General features: G+C 37.5%; 1 protein-coding gene across 1 annotated transcript in view; it reads left to right on the top strand.

The window, feature by feature from the left end:
• The window catches only part of LOC122816494 (glucagon receptor-like), a 2,063,211-nt gene that overhangs the window by 1,774,089 nt on the left and 261,927 nt on the right, over window positions 1–27,195 (top strand). The gene's annotated exons all lie outside the window — the stretch shown is intronic.

Raw genomic sequence — 27,195 nt, 5'->3', positions numbered from 1 at the left:
TCCATGCTAGCTAGCTTAATACAGTAAAACAGCTCACCGTAGCTGTAGAGTTTAACAGCAATAACACTTAAGCATTCTATTACACTTTATGCATTTCTGTTAGACAAAAAGACAGTAGTAGCATAAATCTTGTAGACATGCTGAATTCACTAGATTAAATACACAAATATAACTTAAAACATTAGGCATATACCACGAGGGTGAGGGCTGCCGACTGGGTCTAGTAGCACTGATTTTTAAAAATAGCGGGTTCAGAGATGTCTTTCAAACCTCGCATACGTAGTTGTGCAGGGGGAGGGGATCCCAGGTATGATAAGCTTGCAGGGCTTAACCACACACAAGAAACCTGCAAGTAAGTAAGTCTGCTTAGGTTTAACAGGATAGTCTTTGAATGAGTAAAACTACTGTATAAATTGTAAGTCAGGGGTTTTCTTTTTACCTTTTTTTTTACTTACAATTTTTTGATTTAATTTTGGGGAAATCTCTTTAATTTTCTTCCAATTTTGTAGATAAAATATGGGAGAAGTGTAGTTTAGGGGTTGGTAATATAGATGGGGCTGAGGAATAGTGCTATAGACCCAGGTCAGCAAATGTAAAATGCACAGATAGTTTCAGATGAATAATAACCTTAGCCGGGCTTTTAGCCAGTGGGCAGCTTAGAACAGGTTTTCTGAGTTATTCAGAGTCTTTCTGCTGTAAGCCTTGTAGGACTGCTTCTTTAGGGGGATGGCTCCTTAGCCGGGTTTTTAGCCAGTGGGCAGCTTAGAACAGACCATAATACTGTAATATTTAATATTATAAAAAAACCTGACAATTTAATACATCACAGGAGATTACCAGCATACATCATTAAAATAAAAGGATTCAAGGATTGGTATTTTAAAGAGATCAAAAATTTCCTAGAAATAACCATGAATGGTGAAGTATCTGACATTGTCCTGGGAGAGTCACTAAAAGCTTACTTAAATGGAAGAGTTACAGTCTGGTATATTAGTAAAACAAGAGGATGGGACAAAGAATCAAATACACTACAGGCCAACATAGACACACTAAAGTTAAATCTAAAAGCAAATGATATCATCAGTCAGTCTGAATTTAAAAACATGAATAAAAATATGTTGAAATTCTAAATCATAAAGTTTCAATAAACCTGGAAAAACATAAACTTCAGGCATATTCAGTAAATGCTTTATGCTTGCATAAACATGGTCTTAGATCAAAGAAAATTAATAAACTAAATTATATCAAAGAAATTATAACACATATAAATAATAAAAAAAGAAAGAAGAACAGATATTAAAGGTATTCTTGAAGGCTTTAAAATATTTTATGAAAATATAAATAATAATACAAATAACCTAGAAAATGATGATATAGTTGAAACTTTTCTAAGCGAAAATATAAATAATAAAATAACAAGTGAACTAATAAAAAAATTATAGACCATTCACTTTAACAGAAATAAAAGATCAAGTAAAAAAGTTACAAAATAATAAGGTACCGGGCTTAGATGGTCTTATACCAGAACTATATAAAATACTGCCGGATGATACAGTTCAAATATTAGATAAAGTCTATAGAAAAATAAAAACAACTGCTGAAGTCCCCCATCATGGAAATATTCCCTTATATCATCTATTTTAAAACAAGATAAGGATCCTACAAAGTGCTCATCATACAGACCCATTTCACTTTTAAATGTGGGCTATAAGATGTTCATGTCCATTTTAGCTAACATAATTAATCTAATTATACCTAAACTAATTAACAATGATCAAACTGGGTTTATTTTAAATAGTCAAGTACAGAAACATATAATTAGAATATATACATTAATAGACTATGCAAATAAAAATAAAAAATAACTTTCTATCATTAGTCTCGATTTAGATAAAGCTTTTGACTTAGTTAATTCATTGTACCTGTTTAAAACACTTAAAGTGTATAATTTCTCACCTGAGCTAATTGCATTACTTTCTAAGTTATATGATAACTCTTGTGTTTATGTTAAAATAGGTTATTTTCTTTCTAATTCATTTAAATTACAAAAAGGCACAAAACAAGACTGTCCATTATTACTGTTACTTTTTGCATTAGCTATAGAATTCTTTGCTAATACTATTAGATCCAATAAGAACATTAATGGTATAAAAATAAAAGAAGATTTCAAACTAAAGATTCAACTATTCCCAGATGATATTTTAATAACAATAGGAAATATTAAGAATTTATTAACAGATATAATTAGTTCTATGAGTCAGTTTGAAGAAATCTCGAACTTAAGATTTAATCATAACATAAGTACATTATTAATTAATAAAACATTTTAAAAATCATACAAAAATATTCTAATTTCAGTGGGAATGGCAATCAAATGAAATACCTTGGTATAACCATTAAGTCTAATAGTATGGAAATGATACAAACAAATTGTCAACAGGTTGTTAATAAAATTTTATGTTTATTCACAAATTGGAACAGATTTTTCTTTACCATGGAATAACGATTAATGCTTCTTAATATGGTACTTCTCCCTAAACTATTGTTTGCCTTACAATCTTTAGTATTATCTCCACAAAAAAAATCGATGAAGAGGATAAATAATATTCTACTTATATTTTTGGCACCCTAATAAACCAAGTAAAACCACAATAATCCCCCTAAAGGGTTGTTAAATTTAAGAAAAGGGAGAAAGGAGAATGGTGAGGTGGGATCTTTTCCCTGTGGTAGATGCAGAGTTTGTAGTAGGATAAAAACTTAAACAGAACATATATTAATGGAAAACGTATAGGGCAGGTGATAATTTTGACTGTGGATCTTATGCGGTAGTGTATATTTTGGGTTGCGGCTGTTCTCCCCCCAAATGGTATGTGGGACAGACCAAAAGGAGGGTAAAGATGAGAATTTTGGAACATCTTGGAGATATAAGGAATGTAAGATTGGATAGCCCAGTTGCTCAGCACTTTCATTCTGTAACTCAATGCTTTGGCTGACAGTTTTTTCTATAGTGTGTTAGCCAGACCACAATGTGATTCAGTAAGCAACAATAATTTTGTACAGAAATTAATGCAGTTAGAAACCAGATTTATTATACATTATAGAACAGTATATCCCCATGGTATGAATTTGGAGGTTAATTTCAAATTTAACATTAGAATTCTGAAGTGCAATGTGTTGAATTTGCTTTATATATACTTTGTGGGATATGCACTGTCTATTTAAGTGATTTGTTGGTGGGGAATCATTTGGAATTCTTGCAATTGGTTTTAATTGATTTATTGTGTGCTAATTGTTTACTTATTAATTCATTACACTTGTATAAAACTGACTGCTTTGTTAATGCAAAGTATTCCCTGAAGGCATTAGCCGAGGTACCAGAAGCATTAAAATTTTCATCTTGCAGTCCAACCGCTGTGGCTTTCTGTGGTTTTACTTAGTTTCACTTCTCAAGAAGTTTTTGTGTTTGTATTGACCCTAATAAACCAACAGTTTCCTTTGATTTGCACAGAAAAGGTTAAGCTAATGGTGGAATAGGATTCCCTGATATTCAATTGCATTCTACTTCAACAACTGTAAAAATTATAGTGTTATGGATACATTCATCATATGATTCAAAATGTAAACAAATACTTCATGAAATATTATTAGTAAATAATAAATATGTCACAACCTGTCATAAACAAATGCTCCCTAATAGTTTTATCTGGTTATTAAAATATTTTTGTGTAAATGGAATTACACCCTCTTCTTAAAATTCACTATCAAAATAATATAATTTCCTCTTTCAAAAGTTCACATATTCTAACTATTGTATTAAAGACTTAATATTTTTATGTTTCCAATTGCATATACAAATGATTGCTTAGAAACTCATAACTTCAATAAGATGTTAGTATTGAAACAACAAAGTAACTTAATTTATTGGCATCAATTATTAAATGATACTGATATATATAGGGTTGAAAATTTAAGGTCCAAATACAATCATGATTCTGAGAATTGGTTAATTTTACAAAGACTTTGTGAACACAGAGATTAATAAGATATTTAACCTAGATAAGAAATTGTTGCTCAAATTATTGGAATTTGTAAATATGTATCAATAATAATGCAATGAAAAATCAATCATATTTGTCACAGATTTATAAAATTCTTAAGTTAGATTTCACATATTTAGACAATTCCTGTTGGAACTACTCCTCAAAAATGAATAATGAAACATCTCTGATGAATACAAGAAAATGGTATTAAAGTCTACAGATAAAACTACATCTTCATCATATTAGAAAATTTTCACTTGAAATTCTTACACAGAGATTTTGTCATCCCTAACAAAATTACAGTTATATATAAATCAAATAGAATTAAATGCTGGAGATGTGATTCTTTAATAGTAGCTGATTGGACACATATGGTATATTAATGTGAAGTCATCTCACCTTTTTGTAAAGAAATTAACAACTTCATTCAAGCTGTATGGTCAGATAGATGTAATATTTCTAAATGCTTAGTTTTATTTGCTGCTCTGATTCCTGAGCTAGTTCCAAAAACCCAAGTGCCTCTTCTTTAGTATATTCATGCTATAGCCAGAAAAGTAATTACTGAAAATGGGAAAAGTAAAGTTACCCCTTCTAGTGTCAAATTTATTAGTATGGCAAAAATCGTTTGCAGTAGTTAATTGCATACTATAAAGATGATAACTTCTAATATTACACATTCATACAAGCCTTGGCTTAAACTTAAAACTTACTTGAAAAATATTAATTGTTGTTGATATGTATAACTTTGATGTATTGATCAGCTGTGGACCTATGTAAATAGTTATTTGTTTGTTTTATAATTGATTTGTTTATTAATTGTTTCAAAACCAAATTTAAAAAATGTAATACAGATTTGCTGTATCCAGGACAGTATGTAAGCTTCTGAGCCCCCCACGCCTTTCTGTGTTGGAGGGAAGCCTTCTAGCTTATCAGTGGGAGTGGTAAGCACTAGGTAACCTGTCTACCACATAAGGAGGAGTTCTGGCCCAGAAATTGTAGTTATTGGCCGTTTGGGCAATCTCTTCCATCTCTCTCAACTTTCTGATTTGAAAGCCTGCATTTGCACTTGTTTCTGTCCTGTAACTCGTCTAGTGCAGATACAGATTCATAGTTTTAGCAGTTAAATTTGCTTATTTGTGCTCAGCACCTGTTCAGAACTTGTAAGCACTAAATAAGCTACTAATTGCTATAGCACTCAACCTTCCTCATTACCTAGAGGAAAACAGTTTTTGTACTTACTTTTCCCACTTGGTTAGAGAAAAACAACTCTTGTACTCACTTTCCTCACTTATCTAGAGGAAAATAGTTTTTATTCAGGCATGTCCAAGGGTCAGCTCCCAGTGTTCTCTCCTGTCTATCTGATGAATCTGGGCATCTTGAGGCAATGTAGAAATTGCCTCATGTACACAGACAACCCTCTCCTCCTACCACCCAACACCACAACCTGTGAGAGATGCACTTATCTAGCCAAACTGGAGGTAAAGCTCTCTCCAGCCAAGACTGAACTTGACAGTCATGAGGAGAAGGTAAACATTTGCACCACACCACACTCAACACATAGTCTCACTAAATCTACACCACCAAAATCCACACATAGTAACAAAAACATTTGTGGAGGCTCTCAGTAATAATCTGTCTAAGCAACAGAGACCTCCAAAGCAGAAACGCAAGCAACCTCCATCCCCCAACACAACCCAAATGACACATAGCCCACAGACTCAGTATGCCACTCAACCACAGCCAATAAGACAAAACAATGTACCCAACACACTAGTCATAGGTGACTCTATAGTCAGGCACAGTGATGTCCCACTCACCAGGCTAAACAAGGAGAAGTTTACTGTCAGCTGCCTGTCGGGTGCCAGCATCTGCCACATAACCCACGCACTCAGGTCACTCCACAACAAGTACAAATATGACTCTGTCATTGTCCATGTTGATGTGAATGACCTGAGATGTACCTCCCTGGACTACATGAAAAGAGACATGGAAGAGATCTCCGATCTTGTAGCCCAGGCAAGTATGACCCTAGCCCTGAGTAGCATTCTGCCATCATCCAGAATGATACCGCAGTACAAGGACAAAATGATTGACTTCAACAATTGGCTAAGCTTCTGGTGTCATTCTAAGGGGATCCAGTATCTGTTTGCTTGGGATGACATGGTCGACAGACCACGATGCTTTGCCACAGATGGCCTGCACCTGTTGCCCCTGGGATTCCAGATACTGGATAAGGCTCTTGCTGCCCCTATAGTGCCTTTTTTAGGCAAGGTTCAAATGACAAATTCACCACTGTAACAGAAACAGGCAAGCAAAAACTGAGGGTAATGCTACTCAATGCTAGAAGTCTAAATCTCAAAATGCACTCACTCGAGGCACTCCTTAAAATGGAGAACATTGATATCTGTGCAGTAACTGAGACCTGGTTCAAGGCTCCAGAGAGCACCCCTGCACTACCAGGCTATAACTCATAAAACACTTTTCGGCCATGTAACCTAGACCGAAACACCAAAGGCGGAGGTGTGTCCATATTCATTAAGGATATCCACACCTCCTGGCTAGTTGCTCAGCATAATGCATCCGAGGTTATCCAAGTGGAACTAACTCTGGGCAAAACTGTAATCCAAATTGTAGATTGCTACAGATCCCCCACCATACCCCAGGATTCCCACTCCTCTTTTCTTGATGTAATGGAAAATATTAGGGTTCAACCAAACACCCTAATAATGGGTGACTTCAACTACCCCACCATTAACTGGGAAAACTACTCGTGTACCAACTCCTTAGCTCAATACTTTCTGGAATTCATAAACTCCAATGCCCTGGATCAACTTATCCACACCCCCACCAAGGGCAACACTATCCTAGACCTAGTCATTACCAACATGAATGACCGGTGTTCCACACCTGAAGTCAACTCCTCGTTGGTCCGATCTGACCATAAGCTAATCACCCTTGATATCCACATCCCGCCCCCACCCCCCATTAAGGAAACCACAGTAAAAAATTTCTCCAAGGCCAACTTCATGCTTCTTAAGACAGAAGTGGTGAACTTCATGACACCCATGCAGATGGACAATACAGTTACAACTGCTGAATTCTACACAAATGCACTCTATAAGCACTTACACGAGTGAATGGATTGGGCTATCCCAAACAGAACCAAGACACAATCCTCCAAAAAAGGAAGCCAATCTGGTGGTCCCCTGCCATAAACAAACTGTACAACAGAAGGAAGAAACTGTTGCAAAAGGGAGTAAAATCCCATGAGTGGAGGAGCTCCCTGGTCAGCCTCAGTAAGAAGCTGACATCCCTTATAAGATCCTCCAAAGCTAGCTATGAAAACAAAACCACCACTAATTCTAAGGACAACCACAAAGCATTCTATAGCTATATCAAGAATCTCAATGGCAACACCCAGATCTGCTCTGAGTTACAGCACAATGGCACGAAAATTACAGAACCAACTGATATTGCTAACATCCTGGCAGATAGGTTCAGTTCTAACTTTACCCCCCCTCACCCCCTAAAGGGCCCATATCTATACAGGAAGAATGCAGAGTCCCTGTAATCACAACTATGCAGGTAAAAGCTGCACTCTCTAAAGCCAAAAACTCAGCATCCATGGGACCGGACAACATCCCTGACTGCGTTTTACATGAACTTCAGAATGAACTGGCTCCCCACTTAAGCACCATGTTCAATAACAGCCTCGCATCAGGCTTTGTGCCCACTGAATGGCACAAAGCAACAGTTATCCAACTCCACAAAGGGGGAGCCACCACTGATCATGGGAACTATCGACCTATTAGCCTGACAAGCCTGGTCGGCAAGGCCATGGAACTTATCATCATGGAACTCATAAACAAAGACATTGGCAACCTCCAAACTCTGGATCCCACCCAGTTCAGGTTTGTGAAAGGCAGATCATGCCTCCTGAACCTGATCGACTTCTTTGAGGCAGTCATCAAAGCCGTAGATGAGGGTAAGGTGGTTCACACAGCCTATCTTGACCTTGCCAAGGCTTTCAACACCATCCCCCATTCTGGAATTATAGCTAAACTCACTAAACTAGGTATAAATCCCTATGTCACAAGATGGGTTGCCAACTGGCTCACTGACAGAACCCACACTGTAAAAGTTGCACACTCCAAATCTGACCTCAAAGTGACAAGTGGAGTACCACAGGGTTCCGTCCTGGGACCTCTCCTGTTTGGTATCTACTTCTCTGATGTACAAGCTAACACAGAAGGCCTCTGGCTAATGAAGTTCACAGATGACTGCAAACTAGGAGCCATAGTCAAGTCCCCAAATGATGTGGACATCCTACAGAAGGACCTCGCTGAGACAGATGCCTGGTGTCAGAGCCATGGCCTCAAGCTCAATGCCAAAAAGTGCAGTGTCATCCCCTTTGGTAAAAACTCTGTACCCATGAACTACCACATAGGCAGCAATCTACTTAACACTGAATGTGTGATAAGAGACCTTGGGACCCAGGTGGACAGTAGTCTCTCCTTTGATAGTCACATCGCCACAGTAGTCAGGAAGTCCTTCTACGTGGCACACCTCATCATAAAAGGGTTCTCATCCAGGAAAAAAGAGGTCATTGTTCCCCTCTACTCAACACTCATTAGACCCATTATAGAGTACAATGCCCTTTTGGAATGTACCTCACAAGACATCTGCAGCAGCTGGAAAGGCCACAGAAGTACCTCACAAAGAGGATTACTGGTCTCAAACAAATGCCCTACACTGATCATCTCAAAAAACTCCAGCTTTACTCCGTAGCATATCGCCTACTTCGAGGTGATCTCTGCCTAACATATAAAGCTATGTCAAACCCAGAGCTGTTGGACATGCTACACCTAAAGAAATCTCAATTCCTCCGAGCTACATGCTCTAGGGACCTAAACCTTGTCACCACAATAAACAGGACATGCTGGAGGGATAGATTCCTGTCCCAGAGACTTCCCATACTCTGGAACAGGCTACCCATCTATGTCAAGCAAAGTTCTTCATTAGCACTCTTCAAGAAAAATCTTGATGAGTGGATGGGAAATGGGAAATACACCCCAGGGATCACTTCTGTGTCTCTGCTCGACAGTGGCACAGGAAAATAACTTTCTTGGGTGGCGTAAGCCAGGGAATCTTGTTGGCTAGGCTTACATAGGCCCTTGGGCCGATAGCCTAGTACCTACCTATGAACCTATGAACCTAAAAAATGAACTTCATCAGACAATCCCTTCCTGCTTGTAAAACCTTAAATACTTATATCAACACTGCCATCAAGTGGCCATAGGTAGAAAACACATTTAAATTGTTAATCTACAAATCATTCAGTGAAAGAAAAATGCCATTATACTTTAAAACACATTAAAAACACACAACATTAGCATTTTTACTACCTTTCCATTACAACTTGCCATTTTTCAACATCAGTAAACTAGAAATTGATATCATGTCATTCAGCCCAGGAGAATTCGTACCATCCTCCACAGTGTAACTCTCGTGCCTCTAGTAGGGAAGCCCAGTTACCTCCTGTCTCTGGTGATGTTACCTTCTTGAGAATGAAAAAAAAGAAAAGTATGAAAAATCAAAAATATTTGCGGTAAGAAAAGTCTCTAGGCCTACTCATTACAGACACAAAAATACACATTCACTGCACATGCACGCACACACACACACACACACACACACGCGAGGGCATGCATGCACACACACACATGCACACGCGCACGAGGGAGCACACACACACACATGAGGGCGCGCACACACACACACGCGAGGGCATGCACACACACACACACACACACACACACACACACACACACACACACACACACACAGACACACACACACAGTGTGTAACTACCCAAGAGTTCAGAAAAGTTGTACCAACAAGAAAGCAGCAGTCGTAAACTCCTAATAATGTGAATAATGAGAACAGAGAGATGTTATCTTCACCAAAACAAAAAAGTTGCCATAGAAACAGGTATAAAAGTGGGAACCTGATTCATTAAATGGTTAAGTGCTTTCATCACTTTCTCAACAGAGGCTTCTTCAGATATTAAAAGCATGCAGAGCACCACATCAGTTTAAATGGCACAAATCAATGAAAACTGTGCCCCTTAATTAATAGTTAAGGAGACATTGTTTTAATTATTTTGAAATTCAAACGGCCATTTAACCCTTAAGCAACATTTCCATTTAGCAGTGCATTCCACATATAATCTTTGTAATCCAAAACATTAGACATATAATCACCTCTAATGTCTGTGCCAATAACATCTTAAACATGAAATAAAAACTTCTTATAATTAGAACACTCCAAAGAATGTTTGTAAATAAAGAGCTTTATTCTTATAATTTTTAGAATTAATAATTTTGCTTATAAATCCTTTTGTTCAAAGGCCTTTTTGTTCTATGTACATAAAAAGTTTAATGTGAAACACATGAAGCAATGTACACAATGTTGTTAGAGGTACCACTAAAATAACCTGTTGCTTCATACCTCAGCCTACTCTTTTTACAATAAAATGACAGAGAATTAAAAATAAACCTACACTGCTTTCCTTTTTACAAGCATACGTAACTCTTTTTAGGAATTACTCCTTGACTACTTGACTAACTGACTTTTCAGAGTGTCCTAGAGTAGATTGTAAATTAAAAGTCTTGTTGTTAATATAAATTGGAGCATTACCAACAATTCACAAATTGCTTACAATGTTTTCTGATTTCAAACAACTGTATCATTAATAGCCTTCAAATCTAAACTACATGTTAGAGAAAAAACATGCTTCTTTCTCATGGCTTAGTATTCTGAACTAATGCCACATAATCAAGATGTAAATATAAAAGAAGTTGATAAAGAGTAAGAGAGTGTGTCTCCTATTTACAAATAATTATTTTACCTGCACCAGCATGTTTGTTGGCTAGCCCCTTTGTTCACATTTGGCACTCAAGCTAACAAGTCCATTAGTAAACAAATAATTTTGCACAGTCAAATGGCTTGCACTAATATACTGACTCTACTCAGCTATATTCTTAGAAATATAATTAATTGGGATGCATACTTTCAAACCTTAAGAATGACATTTTTTTTCTATAAACATCTGTAGACAAGCAGTATTGGTCACCAGGAACCAAAATCAAAAAAATCTTAATATCCAAGAATACAATCTTTTTTCACTAGAATGGAAAGCAAATAGTAGTAGTCTGTTCTAGAAACAAACATTTAACTCATATTAGTAGGAAGCAGTAACTCATAGGATTCAGACCGTGGTGGTGCAGTGGTTAGCGTTGTCGCCTCACAGCAAGAGGTTCTCCCGTTCAATTCTCGGCTGGAGCACCTTATGTGTGGAGTCTGCATGTCCTCCTCGTGGTCAAGTGACATAAAAGACATGCAGGTAGGTGCGTGCGTGAATGGGTGTGCCTTCCTTGAAGGTTGGGCATCGGGCTGGCAACTCGGCACCGTAAAAATCCACTGCTGATCATTAGCGGACCAGAGTTCCGCTGTGGCGTCCCCTAACCAGGAAAAGCTGAAAGACAAAAGACTAATTTTGTAATATTGGCAGTAAATCAGCACTTGACTGACCAAAATGTAGATTTTATGTAAAAGGTACATCCAGTGTCTGAGCTTTTGCATTCTCTAGTAATTTCAGAATACATTCAACCATTTCTTGAATCACTCGGTAAATGTGTCCATAGCAACTGTCTGTATTGTTTTTGAATAATATTTTTCTTAAATTTCAAAGTTTTCAGTGATTTTGTTTTAGTAAGTATGAATTTCACATTTTTAGCATCTTAAAGCATTAGCCTGTTTAAAGTTAACACAATTTTTATGATCCTTAATATTGTGGTCAGGGCCCAGATGAAACAAACAATGTGTTTTATAGCCTTTTGGTGCTGTTATTGTACTATGAATCACACTCATTTGCCATTTCAAAAGACATATCTTAGTCTTTACTTCATTATAATTTCAGTTATAATAAAAAATATCAAAACTATGACATTTTCTCATAATTAAATATAGCACAAGGTACTGTAAAGCTAAATATCTTGCATAAATAACAAAACAAGCTCAAAAAGCATGAAAAGAAATAAACAGACCAAATAAAATGCCAGGTATCCAAATGAATTTTGCACCACTGACATCACTCCTTAGTTGGAGTGGGAACTGTGTTGGCTCCTCACAGGAAAAATAGCCACTACTTAGAAAAATATACGTAGAAAATGGTCCACAGAATGTGAGTAAATCAAAGGTTCTGACTTAGTTCACCCTTCTTGAAGAGTTTCATCTCTGCAGCTGACTGACTGTCTGGATGCCAGATGCTAGACTGGTATTCCAAGAAGCGATGAACAGACATGAGATGTAAAAAGAAAGACTCGTTTATTTTTCATATTTTGTTCACTGGTTCTGTGGGCCCATTTCAGAGTGGGGACATCCTAATCTGTCAAGAATCCTAATGTAATTCCTCAGCTCTTCAATGAATGCTCAGGGGTTATGAGTTTTTTTTTTTTTGTTTGGTTTTACTGACTTTCTTTCTTCACCATGCCACTTTGACCATCAGTCATACACATGGAGCCCCTGGAGACCAAATTTTCACTCCATCTCTCAAACAGTTTATAAGATTACCCCCAAAGTCAAGAATCATTTGAGGATGGATGGATGAGACTGACAGCAAAGTGACACCAGAGTACATCTATATGACGGAACTAAATAGGTTGACTCCAGCCCTGTGATCATCCTCAGTGAGCCTTGTCTTTATTTCCCTACTCTATCTCCCACTGTCTCATGGCTGCCTGGACAATCAGAATTGTCACAGTGACAGCAACCAGAACACACATGCTTTTGCACATGAGTCAAACCCAGCCATGGACAGATGTTAGGCTTAGCGAGTGCTTTTCCCTACCCCTTCATATTGCCTTGTACTGGGGAACTATGCTGCCTCCTTGCTCCCAGGATGTGTGACCTTGTTTTAGCCTCTCTCCCCACCTTTCCTGACCAGCTCCTTAAGTACTCCATGCCCCATACTCATTCCCAGACTGCCAGGTTTAAAGTCCTCTTTGTCAGACAACAGGCACTGGTGTAGGATCTTCAAAAAGAATCAGAAGAGGGAAGTGGGCCCTAAGTTTAACAGCTCACTAAGATAGCACATCCGAAGAAAAGTACTACCCTCCTGCATATTGCACTGCTGTGTTAAACACCAGCACCAGGTTGGTGATAGAACACACATTATGTAAATCTTGTCACTATCAAAAACAGTTGTACAAGGGAGGGCTGAGCTGTGACACTTATAGTACCACACAGTGTGGACTGCTATAGTAGAAATGCTATTTTAAATATTATTATACAGTATTAAAGTATGTATTTTTTTATATTTTATATACACACACACACATATATATAGTTGCAGTTTAGAAGAGTGAATACTCATATAAATGATCAGTTTTATGAGAGAACATTCTCCTTACTGGCATTTTAGCTGGCTGCTTTTTGTGCAAGATTGTGTTGCAGTGGGGTAAGGGAATTTACCTTTATCCCGCTAATGTAAGATCTAATAATTGGTAAATATAATTAGCAGAGGGTGTTGGAGGTGTGCAGGAAATCTTGCCGCCCTCAAAAAAACATACATTTATATATATATATATATATATATATATATATATATATATATATGCATATATATATATATATATATCAATATTTTACACACACACATATATATATATATATATATATATATATATATATATATATATATATATATATATATATATACATAAACACACACACATATATATAAAACACGCATGCACAGACATACACACATATGTGTGCATGTGCGTGTGTTTGTATATTTATAATCCTTTTTTCCAACTACCGAGGTAATCAACCGGTTGCATTGTTTGTGTGTGTGAGGTCATAAATAATTGAATCTAAATGTGGCTGTGATGCCTGAAAAATCAGGAAACTGTGGAAACTCCAGATGGCAGTAAGTTGGTGTAAGATTAAGAAATACTGGGAGTATGGGAGTTTTACCTTTTTCCCCCACTGCTGTGTGACTTTCAGAGTTAGTATATATAAAGTAATGGGGGAAGGTGAAAGCCACCCACACATGGGTGCATCTTTGCAAGAGAACTTGCTTCCTTGCAAGAATACTCTGATATTTCTGTGAAAATCAAGGGATGGTTATTTTTGATGTCTCTGCATCATTATGAAAGCTGACAAATTGTACGATCCTTTGATGGCAGACATAATTCTACATACACACATATACATAATTATGGAATACTTGGAGACATGATGTGTAATACATGAAATATCTTTTACATTATATTTAGGGAATGAGATTCATAATTAAGTTGCAAAGTCACAAATCTTGAACCAAATTCCCTAATCCTGTAGAACAAGACATTTTCATGTATCACTCACAAACCAAACCCCCACATATTCCTTTCATCAATTAATTCTGTGTTTTATTTCTTAGAGTAATCTTGTTTATGGACTACAGTGTGTAGGGTTAATTCTGTAAGCATCTACTGAATATGACTATCACTAGAGTACACACATTTTATGAATGAGGTTGTCATTTAGATGTTACTGAATTCTGCATTCTAAGTTAATTTTTTTTTTGCAGTGACAGTTCATTTTTTGATTTATCTTAAAGTTGTAGCAAGGACTGTATTAGGATTTTTACTTTTATAATTTAGTTATGTTTTAGATGAAACAAAAAAAATCCCACACATTGGTAGCAAATAACCCATGCCCATTAATTCAGAAAAAAAATCCACCATCACCAGTACTAAGAGCTGCTGCCAAAAGGGGCCATTTCTGGGAAGAAGAAATTGTAATTCAGAGACACATCAGCCGCAATGAGTAAAGACTTCATTATTAGCTAATTTGCATATCTCTGAATCATCCATACCTACTATGAGTATAAATCAACCGTTTCCTGTGATAGTCACCACTGATGAACTGACACAAGCACCCCAGTCCACTCACACTTCCACACACGTGTACATTAAAACACCTACACACAGACACACACACACACACACACACACACACACACACACACACACACAGACACACACACACACACACACCAATGTACAGAATGTCCCTGATGTCCCTGTCTTTGTAAATCACAGATCCTTGCAGTCAGTCAATAATACCAGACTTTAGATGTTCATTCTTAATGTTAATATTGTGATTCTAGACCTGTTGTTCTATTAACGTTTTTAGTCCAAGTAATAATTTAAAATTCTCCCTGGTGTCATCCACTGTTTTTCACAGCTTTGTCTCAAAGCCACCCCCACACTGACAAAGCCCCCCACTTTCAACTAACCTTGATTTTACACCCGCTGTTGCCCCTTATACGTGCCCTGTCCCTCGTAACTCATGGATTGTTGCAATCAGTGAGTCATGTTAGACATTAGGGTTTCAGAATTCTTATTATATAAAATATACCATTGCACACTGACTACTTAGTGTAGATGGTTAATGCTTCCCTTTTCTGTGTCAAGGGCACTGAGTTTGAAATCCCCTTTTCTACGATGTGTGTATATATTTTTTTCAAAACTTGATTAATATGTTAGGCCTATCTCCAGTGTCTAGTGGTGATGTAGAGAGCTAACACTCTACTGAAGGGATGTGCATAAGAGCCAAGGGTACATGGTTTGAGTCTTTTTAAGTGCCTTTAAGACCTGCTATAAAAAGTTATCCCTTGTGTCTATTGGCATCCCCTTACCCCAGTACTGCATGATTTGCGTGTTAGTATAGGAAAATATTGAGGTGTAACAACCCCCCAACACACACACACACACACACACACACACACACACACACACACATATTAATACATACATACACACACAGATACATACATATACCTTCATAACTCACCCCCCTACTGTGACCATCTAAGCAGACTCACACAATTATACATACATACATACACACATACACACACACATACATATACCTTCCCTAACTAACCTCCCCTATTGTGACCATCTAGGCAGACACACACAGTTGTACCATAGACCACTCATCCTTCTGTATGCACACACATGTGCAACCTCACCCATACACACACACACACACACACACACACACACACACACACACACACACACACACACACACACATATACTCAGCCCTTCCTACTACCTGTCCACTATCCTCTCCAGCACCTTATCTCCAATGCAATAGATGAATACAAGATTTTGGTTGTGTTCATTAATATAGATGGCTAAGGTAACTGATTTAGCTGAGCAGTTATCTGACACAGGCCTGTCTCTAAATTAGAAATGGCTATTGTAAGGTGTACACCTGGCTTACACCTCATGGTAACTTTTCTAAATCAGACCCAGGATTTCTTAAAAATAGCAAGCACTTTCACCTAATACAAAACAGACTACTTATGCATATTTATTTTATAATAGACAAAAGTGCTTACTTATTTCAATAAATCCCATGCCTTGTGCTAGCAGCCTCACATATTTTCTTTCTTTTAAATTCTAATGAATGCAATTTTTATTAAGCAATTTTTTAGTTGTTTTTACATGGTATCATGTTGATCTGATAGCAATGCAGATTTCTAGTAAACTACGTGTCAGTCTAATTTTTTTCTTCAAAGGGGTTGATTTAGTTAGGCACTGTTATTTTTAGGGGTTGCTGTACTTAATTTAAGTGTACTGTGCAATGTTCCCTTTTTCCCTTTTACACAGAAATGAATGGGAAATAAGGTCTGATTTTCACTTTATTTTCATTCTATTTTTTTAAATAAACATGGATTTTGAATTGCAAGGGCTATTTTAGGAGGACTAGGGTATTTTAGAGTTGCATATGTCTGTGTTTGTTACTTTTAATTTAGTTTTAGCACATAGCATAAATATAGGTTTAATGGAATTTAATTTTTTTTTTCATTCCTGAAGGACCGACCCAGATGGTTCCTCCACCTGCACCCAAATGACCCATTTGTTTCATAGTTATCAGTGTCTCCCAAGCAGGGGGGATTTAATAACTTTACTGAAATACCATGAATATAGGAAAACCCTCAATGATGCAGCAAGAGTATATATAAACAGAAAATAATTTCTACACAGACTATTAGATATGCATTTTTACCACAGCCTTTACCTGGGTTTTATTGTAGGAAAAATATATAACCACACTATAGATGAACAGACAGATTAATAGACGTATGCAAACTTTATGGTGGTTGCATGTGTGATAAATAAAATGTTTTGTACTCCAGGTCTAGGAAAAGAGTTTCATGATAAACAGCATCCCCTAATCTTACAGCATAAGATATTTCAAGTATCACACAATCCAGTCCCTCGCGTATTCCATGTATCCATTTTAAGTGTGTGTGTGTGTGTGTGTGTGTGTGTGTGTGTGTGTGTGTGTGTGTGTGTGTGTGTGTGTGTGTATGCTTACTTAGGTTAGAGCAATGCTTTCCATTAACTTTCGTAGTGAAGTTAATTGCCAACATTTCTGCTGAATAGGGCTTTTGATAGTTTATCGAGGGTTATCAAGACAGTTCATCTGGGTGCAGTGTCACTTGTATGTCATTTTATACTCTATTCCTGTTATATTTGTTTCAGTGCTGCAAGTTAATTTTCTGATCATGTTTTGTGGTTTAGTCAGTCTTTATATTAAGATTTCTTAGTTTTACAGTTTAAATAGGATTTCTAGCTAATTCATTTTAGTTAATTTTGACAGAATCAGGTTAATTTTTATCAATAAAGCCTCTTTCCAACTTACACATTGTGGTTTGTGTTTTTTTTCTTATTTTAACATCTTCATTCTTATATGAATGGCAATCATTTCCATGGAGAGGATTTAGGATGGCACTGCAGTGATTTTTCTGACCATTAAAAATCATTGTATGTAGTATTGTATTTATAAACTTGTGCAAACCCCTAGAAAGCTTCTTAAAGCTGTACACACACACTGATCTATAGCCTTACTTCCCCTTGGCAGTTTTTGTCCTTTTTTTATTTATGAATAACCCAGAGGTAGGCAGAACACGGATATGTTGGGACATTTACTTGTTGCCCCTATCCATGAGAGACATGCGTATTAAACTGATGATGGATCTGCAGTTTCCTATTCATTCATCCAAATTACATTTGACTTAAGAGAAGTGCACATAAAGGTACATGCAGTAGTAACTTTACTGTTGGTATGATTTATATATTGCAGTTGATTTGGCAATTACGACTGGATGCCTACACTTTTCCTGGTATTAATGATTATTGCTGTATAGTACCTATTTTAAAATACAAACATAATTTTATATAATAACATTTTTACTGTATTATTAAGTGTTCAATACAATATATTTTTTATATTTATAGTAGTTATAGGCTAGTGTTAACTCAATAACTTTGGCTGATCGAGCAATTTTAAAAAAGTTCTGATTGAGGACGAAAGCACTTAACTGCTTCAACTGTTTTTACTGCTGTTTTTTATTTGTGCATTTATTTGTATGTTGCAAGTTTTATTAAAGCTATTTTTACAATTACAACAACTCTGTGTGTTCCTGTCAGTCATTAAGGTGTTTTAGACTTTTTATTTTTTGAGCAGCTCTTGGCAGTTCCCTGGATTTAACTATTTATTCACTGAATCAGAATAAAAACATCTGTTGACATTGTCAAGAAGGTGGCTATAAATGCTGGTCACAGAGAGTCACAAAGCACTCCTGAAGTTCAGACACACCCCCTGCCCCCCCCTAAACAGAAATATATCTGGTAATTGCAACCACTGTACTGACTGCATACTCCTCTGATGTTTTATTCTCATTCAGTGACTAAAGAAATACATAAATTATGCTAACATTAAAGTTATTATTATCAGACACATGGGTCCCTCCCTATCAGCTGATCGAGTTTTCAGAAACTCAAACTCAATATGGTCGAGACGATATGGTCAAGTTTTTGAAAACTCTAAGCTTTTGAATGGAGATTGCAGTACAGTGTGGATTGAGACATTTACCATTTTCCTCGCTGTACTGCAGTTTCGGAGTTGGTATATATAATTTGCAGGGGGGAGGGGGTGCAGGGGGGCTCCCCCAGCAATAATGTAAAAAAAGGTAGATTTTTTTTGGGGGGGGTATTTTGTTTTTTTGTTTTTTTGATGTTCAAGTTTTTGGAAAGTCGATCATATGGTCGCTTCGACATGTTTTTCGAGTTTCTGAAAAGTCGATAATCTGACATAGACCCCAGACACATACAGAGTGGTTAACAACTTTAATAATTTACCAGTTCTCATAGCAAACTTACAGACTTGCCTTCAAAACAGAAGGCATTCTTTGCAGACAGATTTTTTAGCAATCCCTGCAACTCTGCATAAGTAAACCTATTTTTTCCATTTCCCACTCCCCACGCATTGACAAACAATGTTCTCAACTATCCATAATTTTGCTGAATAGCCCTGATATTTTTCTCATATTTTTGTCTGCTCCTCGAACATTCTTTGCATATTCAGGTAGGACTGCATACAGTGAATATTAACAGAGATTTTGAGTTTCAGACTTCATATCCTTGAGAAAAGGCATACTAATGCAAAACCACTTTTCCATCAAATTTCTAACTAAAATAAAAACAATATTTAAAATCTGTGTCGGATTTGGGAGCTTTATTCCCAATTATTTTTTGCCCTGGTACTTGATTCTTGAGGTAAGGGCTGATAACCACACACACACACACACACACACACACACACACACACACACACACACACACACACACACACACACACACACACACACACACACACACACACGCACACACACACACATACACACACTCTCTCTCTCTCTCTCCTCTCTATCTCTATCTTTCCTTGACACTTACATATTGAGGCAGGACTGTAGACATTAAATAATGACAGACATTTTGAGTTTCAGACTCCATATCCTTCAGAAAATGTATACAGATTCAATACTTGTTATTCTAGCAAATGTCTGTTTATATTAACAATATTTAAAATCCGTTTTTGATCTGAGAGCTTTTTCCCACATATTTTTTCCCCTTGTCCCTGATTCTTGACCTAAGATGCTGACAGCTCCCCTCCTACGCACCCACACAGACACACACACAGACACAGACAGACACACACACACACACACACAAAACACACACACACACACACACACACACACACACACACACACACACACACACACACACACACACACACACACACACACACACACACACACACACACACACACACAGACACACACACATGTCCTTGTAACTGTCAGTATTACAGTTACTTGTAGCTTGTTTTAGCTTTTTTTCTTCCCCTCACTAAAACATATTTCACGCAAGCACATTTAGTGAGGGAAAAGAAAGATGACAGCAGGTTATTTTTGTTTCCTATCCATGGCTCAACAGGCTTCCATGAAGCCACAGACTTGTATCTGCATTCTAACTGGTTACTTCTCCTCCAGAAGTCATCCTCTGATTGGATCCCCTTTCTCTCTGTACCAATTTACTATAATTGCAATTTGGGAGCCAATCAGAGAACAGAAAATGGAACCACTGCTTCACCTCTATGTTAAATCCAGAGCTTTCCACATAATGCGGTGCACTTGAGTATTAAGGGCCACTTGCAAGGGATGCACTTATCATAAGCTTTGGAGAATGAGCAGCAGATCTGATCACAGTATATGTTAATGGCTGTATAAGCAGATGACAATAAGCAACATTATTAAAATCTATACAAATGAGGTAAAAACAAGATAATGGTGCAATACAGAAACATATAAAGAGCACAACATGCTGCTAGAACACTAGTGGTAATGACTGCAGCAAAATCCTTCTCTAAATGCAGGGGAACCACAGCAATATGCTAAGGGTTGCCACAGGATTATTGAACGTGTATATGCAATAGGATATTATTGCTGCTACAAGCCATGGTGGTGCATATTGTTGTCCTTAAAAGCACCATGTCATCTGGCCTCACTTAACATTTTATGACCTTCATGACACCGACATTGTGGGCCTGTACTGTATAGATAGGGACACCATGCAGGAGCTGGTAAACATGCATCACTTTATCTGCAAGTGTATGAGAGTTATGTATTATCCATTCAGTGAGTACAAAAAGATGTAGACTATTTGCTGATGGAATTCTAGGAGGGCCACTAATATAAGGTGGATGCCTGGCACTATCTCACCAGGGAGGTACCGTATGCCACTTGCATTCCCCGTACTGGTTAGCAGTGAAGGCAGCACTAATGTAACCTAAAGAGGCACCATCCAAACATTCTTCTCCAGATGGAGGAAGAGGTCAGAGTGAGAGCTCCTGAGATATGCTCTTAATAGTTATTTCTTTCTTTTCTTTTTTTTTCAAGTATTATCCTGACAGCATGGCCTGCACTGTACTTAATGTAACTATCTGTCTGTCCCATAGCCCAGAAGGTCTGAGCAGATAATTGCCAGCAGTACTAGGGGAGGTTGACATGCCTTTCCAGGTGCACCTGTCTTATACAGTATAGTGTGCAGTTTAAGTTCTCATTTTCTCAGTATAATTATTGGGCACACACAAGCAATGCATTTAAACTTCCTGGGCAGTTTATTAGTGTATATATTATCACCTTGATTATTGTGTATAGCCTGATCATTGATTATGTCAGCTAACCTTTGTAGTAGGTTGTTAGAATATTGGCTTGTTAGTTACTAAAAATTTGACTGCTGTCCTGCTGCCACAGGGCTCATGCAAATGCCTTTCATGTTGCATGATAAGAAAGTTGTGGGTTCTATTCCTACAGCAACTGCTTTACTTCTACCTATGTTACACACACTACAATTCAGCATGGGGGCTACATCAAATCCTGTTCATGAGACTTTAATAGGCCCCCTCTCATTGACTTTGTGGTACATGCATTACAGGCAGGATAACATCTATAGTGCATAAGGATAGACATACCTAAATATTCCCATGATGGTGCATTAGTGTGTGTAATCCTAGTTACAGCACATAGCTTCAATGGGCAGGCACAGGCAGTGGAGTTAATACAGTTACACATACCACTGACTTAGGTTACCAAGGTTGCAACATCTCAGGTTACGTATATCTACATTTGTACTAGATGCCTGTTATTGTCACTGATGCTTTTTCTTGAGAGTCTGGCACTTGTACTTGACCTAACATGTTTCCATTATTATCTAGTATTGTATTTATTTCTATGCTTGTATTTTCTCATGTTGCCTCTGTCACTATCCATTCTATTTATCAATTTTTTTTGGGGGGGTGTTATTTTAGTGTTTCTCTCCATTTGTTTTCCTTTGTCTACATCAACATCCATAGCAACATCTGTCACCCCACCATGGACCATCATCCCATAACGAACAACGCCAATTGTCCTACTGACAGTACAGGCTGCCAGAGCTTCCTCCCTACAGGCACTTGTGGAGGAGGCAGATAGGCTCTCTAGCCGTGTCCCTGGTGAGGTTAGACCCATCGGGGTGCTGTCATTCCCACTTGTGGCTCTGCCAGGGTTGAGCCCTTTATATCTGAAAGAGCCAGCTTGCAGAGGTGGTAGGGCAGCTGGTAAACTGGTGTCTTGACATTCAGATCAGCCACCTTGAAATACTGCTCTTACAGCTTGCAGAGTTGTTTCCTTGACCATGAATAGCCACACCAAAGGAGCATACCTCTCAACTGTCCAGATTTTCACAGAATGTCCAGATTTTTTGCCTCATATTTTTGTTCTGTTCCTCATATCTGTGGATTTCTGGCAAATGAATGGGATGATCTGAGGACTGAAGTCATCACATAATGACATACATTTGAGTTTCAGACTTCAAATCCTTCAGAAAATATATGTTAATACAATTCCTGTTACTCTACCAACTTTTTAAATTTATAAGAACAATATTTAAAATCTGTCCCTATTTTTGGGGATTTGTCCTCCCATTTTGCCAGGCTTTGTCCATATATTTTGCACTAAGAGGTTGAGAGGTATGCAAGGGAGCCAGAACCTAGTAATAAAGGTATCCAAGGTGGGATCTAGACTCCCGCAATATTTAATGTGGATAGGAAGGTACTCGTGGTCATATCCATCCTGTCCCCATCCTAGTGTTTCCCCACCATTTTGTGTCTATGCCCTCCCTTGTTTGTTGTACAATCCTACCTATCATCACTGTCTTCCCTTTGTTTTTCTGATACTTCCTAATTCACTGTGCCCCCTCTCCCTCAGTGTGTCAGCACTTCCCCTATCAGTCTTGTCTATCTTCTATGTTTGTTCCTTTTCCCCTGCAGCATACCCTAATCCTTGTACCATTCCTTCATCTTTCCTTACTTTTTTCTTCCCCACCTTACCTTTTTGCTGTGTATAAAATGAGTGCCTGCTCCTAAAAAAAAATAAAAATTAAACTATCTTCTTCTCCCCTAGCATGTTCATTCCTTATCAGTTCAACATATGTGCTTTCCTGCTTGCTTCACCTTTTTTAATAAAGTGTCCTTGTCTCCCAGTTCTACCCTTTAATCTGGTCAAAAATAGATGAAACTAGTGTATTGTGCCCTTTAAGACTACTAGCGTCCTTTTTCATCTTGCTGCATCTCTTCATGCATGGACACACTGAGCTACATCAAGGCACATACACACACTGCATCTGTGCATGCATAAACACAGTGAGCTACATCAAGGCACATACACACACTGCATCTGTGCATGCATGACCACTCTGAGCTACATCAAGGCACATACCCACACTGCATCTGTGCATGCATGAACACACAGAGCTACATCAAGGCACATACACACACTGCATCTGTGCATGCATAAACACTCTGAGCTACATCAAGGCACATACACACACTGCATCTGTGCACGCATGAACACAGTGAGCTACATCAAGGCACATACACACACACTGCATCTGTGCATGCATGAACACACTGAGCTACATCAAGGTACATACAAACACTGCATCTGTGCATGCATGAACACTCTGAGTTACATCAAGGCACATGCACACACCAAGTTTTCAAAAGTTTCTCATCACATCCTTCGGCCAAAACTGGTAACTATGTGCCCTCACCTCAGGTCCTGCTCTGGCCATGAGCTGTGTTCATATGGTTATTTTACTGCCTAGGGCAGTGTTGCACCCAATGAATAAACAGAGGCCAGCCTTACATGATGACAGCTACCCTGACTCTGAATTCCAGGGCCTGTGTCTCTGCAGGGGTACCTGGCATCATACCTCTCAACTGTACAGGTTTTTGCAGAATGCCCATATTTATCTCTCATATTTTTGGTCCATTTTTCAAAAAAAGTGTGGTTTTCTGGCAAATTAGCAGCAAATCATTAAAGATTAAAGGTAAAAAATAATGGCAGACATTTGAAATTCATACCATTCATAAAATGCATGCTAATGTAAAACCTGTTATTCTATTAACTTTCTAAGTTTGTAAGAGCAATATTTAAAACTGTCCCTGTTTTTTTGGCCTTTGTCCCACTTGTATTTATGGCTTTGTCCAGATGTCTTGCTATAAGAGGTTGAGATGTATGCCTGGCACACACATACAACATGGGTGATCTCCTGCTGCATCACCTGTACCCTAAATGTACTGCCTTTCTTAGCCAGCCTAATACGTAGGCCAACTAGATGGCTGCCTAGGGTGCCACTCTAGCAGGGGCACTTTTCCAGTATTTATTTGTTTATTTTTTTGTAGGAAAGAAATTGTTTCTTTAAAATGTGTTGAAATAATACAAGAAAAACTTTAGACAAAGTGTGAGAAAAACAAAGAAAAAAAAAATTTGGATGGTGTAGGTAGACCAGGATGGAGGCACCGAGTGTTTTGTGTGTATGTGGGGGGGGGGATGAGCAGCCTTGTTTCCTAGGGCACCAGTTGACCAAAGGTCAGCCCTGATGCCTTTGAGTATGCACAAGTTCAGAGGAAAAGGGAAAATATAAAAAAGACCTTGAAGAGCCAGAGTATAAAACAAAGTTTTACTCAAAGTATTAAAGTATTGAGAAATCATCAATCTGACCAAGAGTAATTGTTATTATAGTTTAAGAGTTAAAAATGTTGTAGCTCATCAGATACAGGGGAAATGGTATTCTGTGTGCAGTTATGTGAGTTTTGTTTACAGTACAGGGATTACAAAGTGCTGTCTTCATTTCACTATTTTATTTTATTTTACTTTTTTCTGTAAAAGTAAATCTATGCGTGCGTGTTTGGGTGTTGGTTCAGATGAGCTGGGATATTTTGAGGTTGCAAGCATTTTTGTGTTTTGAAATGCTGTGTGACCTTGAGTACCACATACATGACAGGTTTATAGTAGTTTTGATAAAGCATTAAGGCTGTACATGAACTGTTCATAACAAAGCAAGAGTGTAGATAAACTTCTGAAAATAAGTCAGGGGTGTTGCTAAATCAAAATGTGTGCGCAAGTAACAGATATGTGTTTTTACCTCATCATTTACCTGTGGTATACCAGCAGAATAAATGTAAATCATTTTCATAAATTTAATACAGTGTAACTGTACTTGGTCAAGTGGCTGAGGAAGTAGCAGGTAGATCAGAAATTGTTGGTTATATTCCTGCACAGGTGCTTCAATCCATGTTCCAGTACTGACAGTGCAGTTCAGCCTAAGGAGGGTGTTGCACCCCCGCGTGTACTGTCCCATGGATGAGATCATAAACCAAGGTCCCATATTCTTGACTTGGTAATAGCTCAGGTGGATGTAAAAGATCCCACAGCATTAATCAAAATGTGTCAATAAATGTTCCCTGTGACCTTTGCCAAATTTTTCATAGATAGTATGAATACCGCCTTGAGTCTCTCCTGAAAATACATCATAAATGTAATGTGACAAACCTGGTGAATAACACCTAAATAAAATTAATACAGATTCTCAAAGAAAAGAATACCCTGTACCTTCAGAGACGTGCTTAGCTTTATATACAAAGTTCAAGTTTGCTGTCCCTTAAAAAGCAAGAGAAATAGTTGTTTTTTCGCATTAATTTGCATATTATCTCTTAGATGGTGTGACTTTAGAATTAATATATTTAATGACTGGGAGTATGAAGACAGAGGTCCTCTTGAGGTAAAGTGCATTGAAGAGTGAAGACCCTTGCAAAGGAAGTGTTCAATGTTTATATAGCATATATAATGTTTCTTTACTGTCAAATTAGTATCTATTTCATTTTCATTAAAAAAAATCTTTCTGTGATTTAGTTTTATTGTACTACCATACATTTTTCAGTTTTGCATAACCTAATATCATACTTATAACAATTCTGCTAGAAACATTTGAGTCCCAGGTGCACAAAACTCACTGTTGAATCCAGGGATGCAAGCATCCTGTAGTTTGTATAGGCTGCTGCTCACTCAAACCTGAATACAAGTTTGGGAAGCAGCCATGTGGGGGAGTGGGAGAAGAGTTTTGGGATTAGGGAGTAAAAGGACATTTAGGATTAGGTAACTGAAAGGGAGTTTTAGAGAATGATCGGGAAATTCTGATTTAAGGAGGAGGGTAGGAGTTTTAGGTTTAGGCAGCAATGAGAGACTTTAGGGTTAGGGAGGGGGTGGAAGTTTATGATTAGGGACTGAGGAATTAGATTTGGAACTGGGTGGGAGTTTTAGGTTTAGGGTTTTGGTCCTGGAAGAGATATTAGTTTATAGGACTGGGTGTTGAGAAGGTTATGCAGGAAAGATAGATCAGGCTAGTGGGAGTTCAACCACTTGCTTTTTCAAGCAAGTAACAGCAAACAGGTGTGCTGTGAACTGCTAGTCAGTGGACACCTGTAATTGGCCCACATCTAACCTCATAATTTAACAAAATAAAGCTGCTGGTTAGAAATAGTAGTATCTTAACATTGAATTTTGTTTAATAAAACATTAAAGCAATTTCTCCAAGTTGTAATTTTTTAATGCATTACAGTATCAGTTAAACATTTATATGTGATAACTTTCATAGAATGATAAAGAAAGCATTTAAATTCAATGCTGCCATCAGGCTGTATAATATTCATTAATGTCAAAATGCTGCTGCATTAATAAAGAAATATTAATCTAATTTCAAACCTCTGGGAAGAAATGTCTTTTCAGCTCAAATCTAATTTCTGATTAAGTCATACAAAATGACAGATGGTGACGTGAGAAGTGACAGAATCAAAGA

This window comes from Protopterus annectens, chromosome 12.part0 (assembly GCF_019279795.1).
Source record: "Protopterus annectens isolate FY-2018-M chromosome 12.part0, PAN1.0, whole genome shotgun sequence".
In the NCBI taxonomy this organism is placed as follows: Eukaryota; Metazoa; Chordata; order Ceratodontiformes; family Protopteridae; genus Protopterus; species Protopterus annectens.
This window is presented reverse-complemented; position numbering and strand designations above follow the sequence as displayed.